This window comes from Cervus canadensis, chromosome X (assembly GCF_019320065.1).
Source record: "Cervus canadensis isolate Bull #8, Minnesota chromosome X, ASM1932006v1, whole genome shotgun sequence".
NCBI classification, from domain to species: Eukaryota; Metazoa; Chordata; class Mammalia; order Artiodactyla; family Cervidae; genus Cervus; species Cervus canadensis.
Window position 1 is genome coordinate 86,942,753 of NC_057419.1, and position 7,205 is coordinate 86,949,957.

General features: G+C 31.5%; 1 non-coding gene across 1 annotated transcript; it reads left to right on the forward strand.

Moving 5' to 3' along the window:
• Window positions 1-204: 204 nt before the first annotated feature.
• Window positions 205-290, forward strand: LOC122436168. Its single transcript, XR_006267927.1, has one exon. It is a non-coding gene; the product is annotated as a small nucleolar RNA SNORD62 (small nucleolar RNA).
• Window positions 291-7,205: the final 6,915 nt, after the last annotated feature.

Sequence of the window (7,205 nt, forward strand, 5' to 3'; positions counted from 1 at the left end):
TGCTTTTATTCACCTCTTTGGTCTTTGATTGGAAGTCTCTTTACATGCCCCATCCCCAACCCCATTTTTACCTTTACCTGGCAAACTCTTGCTCATCCTCAGGTCTCAATTTAGAAGACTCTTGGGAAGATTTGATCTTATCATCTGGTCCTATGGATGTTTGGATTCCGCTGTTTATGTTCTTAACCTTAAGAAATATAACCATCTCAGTGATGCGATTCCAATAGATCCTTCTGACCCTCCACTGTGGACTCAATAGCAGGGAGATGAAGAGGACCGTGACTGAGAGACCATGGCAGAAAAAAAAAAAAAAAAAAGAAATATAACCAATAAATATAATGATTATGACTGTGACTATTAATCAATATAAAAGAAAATTGACAAAAGCTAAAATAGTTATTGTTGCATAATAAAATGTATTATTGAGTATGAACTAAATTAGGTTTCAAGTATTGATCCATCCATGAAATTAAAAATAAAAATTTTAAATGAAAAATGAAATTTAATGAATGAAAAATTAACTTAGTAGAAATCAAGGCTGAATGCCACCAGCAAAGGCTGATATTGTACACAGTTTAATTGCAGTATATAGACAATGTATCGAGGTCTTAACATGGCTAAAGTTTATTCTTAAAATTGCTTTTCTATTGAAAGTTCAGGCATGTGGCTATGTTTTATTAGAATTGTAAGATTTATAAACTTGAAGTCAAACTATGCATTTGTAAAACAATATGATCTAAACATCAACTCAATTGAAAAATGATAAAATCAAACTTTTTATATCTTTACTTCTTTGTTCACCTAACACCTTTTATTGTCTTATGATAGAATGTATCGTATGATTCTTAAGTTGCTTGCTTACCTGTAAACCACACTCAAATGTAGCTTTTTGAAACTAGAGACAGTGTCACTTTTTTCCCCACTTTATCGTCAGCATTCTAGCAAAGTACCTGGGACATAACAAGCATTAAGTAAATATTTTCCAAATGCATGACAGAATAACTGAACCAAAGGAAAATTCAAGGGATATTTATAGCAAGACAAAAATTCAGGAGTTGAAGTATACTGAATATAATACATTGAGTAGACAGGATTGGAGAGAAGGAGTGTACTAGGGAACAAGATTGGAAAGGCATTTGGAAGCAGAATGTGTTGGGACTTAAATATCATTCTCAGGAGTTTGGATGTGATTTTGTATGCATTGAGGAACTACTGAAGTTTTTGTTTGTTTGTTTGTTTGTTTTTTGTTTTTGCTTTTTCAGAAGCGGGCAAAATGTTCAAAGGCATTGTAACAAGGATTGACAAACTATGCCCTATGGGATAAATCCAGCCCACTGGCTTTTTAAAATAAACTTTTTTTTTCTCTTTTTTTTTTTCATTTATTTTTATTAGTTGGAGGCTAATTACCTTACAATATTGTAGTGGTTTTTGTCATACATTGACATTGGAGTACAGCTGTGGTCATATGTTTTGTATCATCTATTGCTGCTTTGGTACCTCAACAGCAGAAGTAATTAGTTGCAACCGAGGCTGTGACCCTCAAAGTCTAAAAAATCTATCTTCTGGTCCTTTACAGGAAAAAAAATTGTCAACTTCTGGTTTGTAGACCATCCTTTACAAAACAAATAATTGGCAAGACAGGCACATATACTGAAGCATTGACCTAGCAATTTAATCTTAAAGTGAAATCTACTGGTCTTTAATATTTAAAAAATGTATGTAAAATTAAGCTATTACAATCTGTAATTTCAGTGACAGATATACCTGGCCCCTGATATTCAATATTCCAGAGTTTCCTCCAGTTCCTTTTTTATACTTTATTTTGGCTAAGTTCATATTTATATGCTTTGGGGTCCTGTTTGAGATTGTGATCTTTTATTTTCTATTGAACTTTCCTTTGTTTCTGGAAAGAAAACAAAAAGTTAAGGATTTTTGTACAGGAGTCATGTATCTGGCAAAAATGCTGAACTCTCTTATTAATTATAATAGATGTTAATGTTCTTGAACTTTTTAGATAAATGATCAGATTGTCTACAAATATTGACAATTTAGTCCTTTCCTTTCCTATCTTTATACCAACTTCTATTTTTCATGCATAGCCTTAAATTTATGATAAGAGAAGAAAATGGGAAAAGTGAATTCTTGCAGTACAATAAGCTAGAAAATGCTAAAAAATAATCAAAAAGCAATTATTAATAAGAATATTAAAACTTTAACTGTGATCTTTAAGTTTAGATATGATTTTTCATTCACTTTCAACTATATTGTTATTTCCTTCAAGATTTATTAGCTCTTTACTTCTTAAGATGTGTATGTGTGTGCATATGAATGTGTGTGTGTAATTTATCAATGAATAGCTTTTTTACTAACTTTTTGCTTTTGATATCCAAGTTTATTTCATTATTGTCAACAACTGTTATCATGTTTAACGGTGCATTTAATTTAAAAATTATGTATAGGTATGGGATTGATTTTAAATTTCAATAATGCCTCCAATAAAGCATAGTTCTCCAAACAATAAATATATGCAACTATTCTCAGTTAAATTCTGAAAACCCCTGGAAAATCACCGACCATTATTTCTTCAATGGTGAGTCATTTCCATTCTTGGTATTCTCCCCTCGTATTGTTGTTCAGTCACACAGTAGTGTCTGACTCTTTGCCACCCCATGAACTGCAGCACACCAGGCTTCCCTGTACTTCACTGTCTCCCTGAGTTTGCTCAAACTCATGTCCATTGAGTTGATGATGCTATCCAACCATCTCTTCCCCTCCCATTTTTCCTTTTATATACATATTAAAACTTATGGAGCTGGTCTTCATGTCTCTTTGTTTTTATTACATATTTTCAATCTCTCCATTCCTTTCTGCCAAATTACAGCAGAATTCTTCAATATGACATTGCACATCAATTTTATTTGTTTTTGTCCTTTAGATATTTCTTGTCTATTTAGGGCATCTGGTGATATTTTAATTCAATTTTTACAAGTTCTTTAATTGTTTGTGTTTCATAGCCATTTATTTTTATATCGAATATTTACTCCATTTCATAAGGATATTAAATTTACTAATTGTAAATTCATTATATATATGCATACATACATATATATAGCCTTTATATATATATATTCATTATATATATGCATATATATATATATATATACATATACACACACATACGTATATATCTTCAGGTTTAGTTTTCCATTTGTTGAGTTTAGTGAGTCTATTTCAAATAATCAGTTGTACTTAGATGTTTGTTGTTAAACTCTGGATTCCTTTTTCTGTAACATAATCTCTTGTATATGTTCTAGGTTACATTTGTCTTTTAGCAACTATAATTGTAGTGATGATACATCTATATTATAGCATCCTCTATTTTTTCTTCTGTTAGGGAGGACATACAGTGTCTTCTCCACAGAAATTTTACTTTTTGTTTCAAAGTATGGAAAGTTTTTTTATTTAATTTTTATGATACCTGCTATTTTATTTGGTTTTCAAGTGGGAGAGAGACAACAGATTTTAGTATGCCCCTATTTGTCATCCTGAAACTGGATGTTTCCAAGTGTCTATTTGCTTTTTGATAATACCTCATATTCAACATAAGATATTTTTTCTTTGTGCAGACAATATTAATCACTGTCTTCAAACTCAGGTGAGAAACATACCTTTATTTTTCTGTAATTAAACATAATGCATTTTTAAAGATCCATATTTCTGGAGTATCATAATATAATTTCAATTTTTAAAAATTATCTCCACTTTTTTTTTTCCCAGTTATGTGTAAGTTCTATGGGGCTTACATTTTGACAAGATATGTGGAGGAAAGTTTTTGGCATCAACTTTCTATGTTGCCATATGTTGAGACATTCATTATCACTATCAGAGAACATGCAGGTCACAGTTGCATTCTCTAAACTTCTTCCCCACAAGGATTCTTCACATTTGTTAGCTCTCTGTACCATGTCTGGGCAGATTTCAGGGTTGTTTCTTGTCACATATTGCCACAAGATATTCTAAGACCCTCTTGTGCTATTATTCCTAAAATAGAGGTGGATTATGAGTCACATCTCACCCATGGACCTATTTGTTTGGCTTACATTGTGTTTTAAAAATTGAGACAAGTGACATAACAAATCAGATTTGTCTTTTTTTTTTTTTTTTTATAAAATTGCAACAGCAGGCAACACTGAGTATATATTCTTGTCTGACAATAGTTGACTGAATTTGGGTAGCTACTTCTACTTTATATAGAACATATGCTTTAAATTTAGCATAGTTTTAGCACACTTTAGTGTCTTAGACAAGCTCACCTTACATATTTTTATTACCCAGCATATCACTGTACACATTTGATTTTGTGAACACAGGTCCAAACTCATAGTGCTAATGTACGTTATTTCTGTCATACAGTGTAAATGATACAAAACCTTGGGGTCTTGTTGTGTTTTCAAAATTTAACTGAATAGAGTTACATATATTGCTTCTGCTCTTGAACACCACAAATCTACATGGAGTTTTGATCACTTACCTCCCATCCTGATCCAAAATTAGTATGGGAAATAAAAAAGAATAAAACTTCATTCCCAGAACCACCTAGTGTCTTTCCCTTTGATCTTTACCCCGTTTCCCATTGTCTTTTCTGATATGGAAAGAAAAATAATAGATTAGCAACCAATCTTCTGTGACTCAAGTCTTATAAGAGTCCAAGATTTTAAAATTCAAAAAAATGGAATATTTCTTCTTTCTCTCTTTCTTCATTCTTGCTGTAACTTTCCCTTCCCAGAGGCAATGACAATAAAATTCCCCACCTAAGAAGCAGCAGAATTAGAGAGAGGAAAACAATTATGTAGTATTGCTACTTTAAGAATACTAGCATACCACAATTACACAAGGAACGAACAGACCTTCAAGAAAATATTCATTTATTACCATAAAAATCTGCTCTGCAGCATTTGAATAAAATGCAGAGGCAGCAAACAGATATAATCAAATCTAAATTGAATTCAACCACTAATATTGGACTTAGTACAAGCAATAAATCAAATTATATGAACTCAAAGTGCACAAATGCAACTTGTTTTGAAGTCTTTTGACTTTATGTGATAAAGACTATTAGAGGACTACTTGGATTTCAAGAGGCAAGAAAAAGATTATGTGTTTTGTGTTAGAAGAGTGATCTAAATAGGTACTAAACTTGGCTGAAAGTCAATCTTTCATACTTAGAAAGACTCTTGAACAATTGATTTAAAAAATCAATGTAAAACACCTAGAGGATTTCAAGTTGTTAAGCAGCAAACAAAATGGATTTATTTCCAAAATTAAACCATTGTAAAGAGGATTGTTATTCTTTGATTTTTATATAGGAAAACGATGCTGCAATTTTATTTCTGAAGTGCTTTCAACATGCATGCATCCAAAATGGTAGCAACAAGAATAGTTACTACGCTGAACACCTATAAGATAATTTATTTGCAAGAATGCACATACAACTTTTTTGTAAAACCGAGAGAGAATTTTAACTCATTTCAGATGAATCAATAATGGTTAAGCCTTATAATACTTCATTCTTGTGGTATGTTAAAGTAATAAGATGAACAAAGAAAAGTAATTTCCAGCAATGAGGATTGTAAAACTATATGAAGTTAAAAATCAGACTACAATCACTCTATCAGATAACATTTCTATAGTGGGATTCTGATTTTTTGAAAATTAGGGAGTGGAATATAGAAGTGAATTTATTTAGTTATAGTCTCACCCCTATTAGTCTCAAAAAGCAACAAGAGAAGTGTCATAATAAAGGTATAAGAAAAGAAAGATGAAAATGTCTAGGGTCTCTCACTGCTGGCATTAGGCAAATATTAAGACTAATAGTGCAGAGTGTCCCCCTTCTCTCTTTAGCTTTCCCACATGGCCCTTCTTGACTCCAGAAGGAACCAAATTATTTGTAGAAGGCTAATGAAGAGGGTCAATCTTGGTAAAATGTATAAAGTAGATAGTTTGCCTGACAGCCTCCCTGAGTCACTGTCTGTCTACGGCCATACCACCCTGAATGCGCCCGATCTCGTCTGAGTCACTGTTTTTCTTCTGTTTTCATTTTTCTTACCCAAGCTCAAAAGATATTCCAGGTTAATTGTCTTGAAGAAAATCATATGCAAAAAATCATATGAAGAAAATCATTTAGTGTGAAAAATTAGTGACTCCGTATATAAGGGCATATGTGTCTTTAAAAGGACCTTAAAAAGATGAAATCTGATTGGAGAGAAATTCATGGGCTAGGTTTCCTCTTATGTCTTACTATATGAGAAAATATATGACTCTTAATGGCAAATAGTTTTGACATCATTCCCTTACTTACATTTCTGTCATATCTAAAAATATATATTCCTCATTTTTAGTTATAATATAAAGGAAAATAAAAGGCAGTTTAGGTTTCAAGACACATTTAACAAAACCACCTAAATATTTAAATTCAGTGATGTACATATTATGCTGTCATAGTAAATTAATCATTTTCCAGATATCTCAAGTCATGGGAAAATAATAATATTGTATATATAAATTCTTCCCTACCCAGGAATTAAACCTGGGTCTTCTGCATTGCAGGCAGATTCTTTACCATTTGAGCTACACAGAAGACCTATATATAAATTCAGTCAACAAAAGTATATTGAGTAACATTCTAATTTTTATAAAATTAGAAAATTAGATAAAATTAAATAAAATTAGGTAAAATTAGAAAATTAATTTTGTATTAAAATTGCTTAAAGTTAAAATTAATTTGCATTTGCAAATATAAAGGTTGGAATGAAATATAGCAATATGCTAGTGATGTTTAACAGTGAAACTCTGTGATTGCACCAGAAGAAGAGAGTAGAAAGTCAGAAGAGAGATACTACGCTTAGTCATACTTCCTTTATTCATAGAGGTGACATAATGGGTTTTCTTTTGTTCCATTTATTGATGAATTGTATCTTTTCTATACACCAAGCTTATGCCATTTTGCCAGAGACAGACTTTTCTTTTGACTTCAAATAGTTGAATCCAAGAAGTTACCAGTTTGCAATTGTTATGTTTCTTTAAATTTTTTCAGAGCATATTTTTCTCATTTTAGAAAATTTGGAGAAAACAGAAAAGTACACAGACTATCACCTGTAATTCTACCATCAGGAGATGACATTGATAGCACATAGCGGTTTTGTATC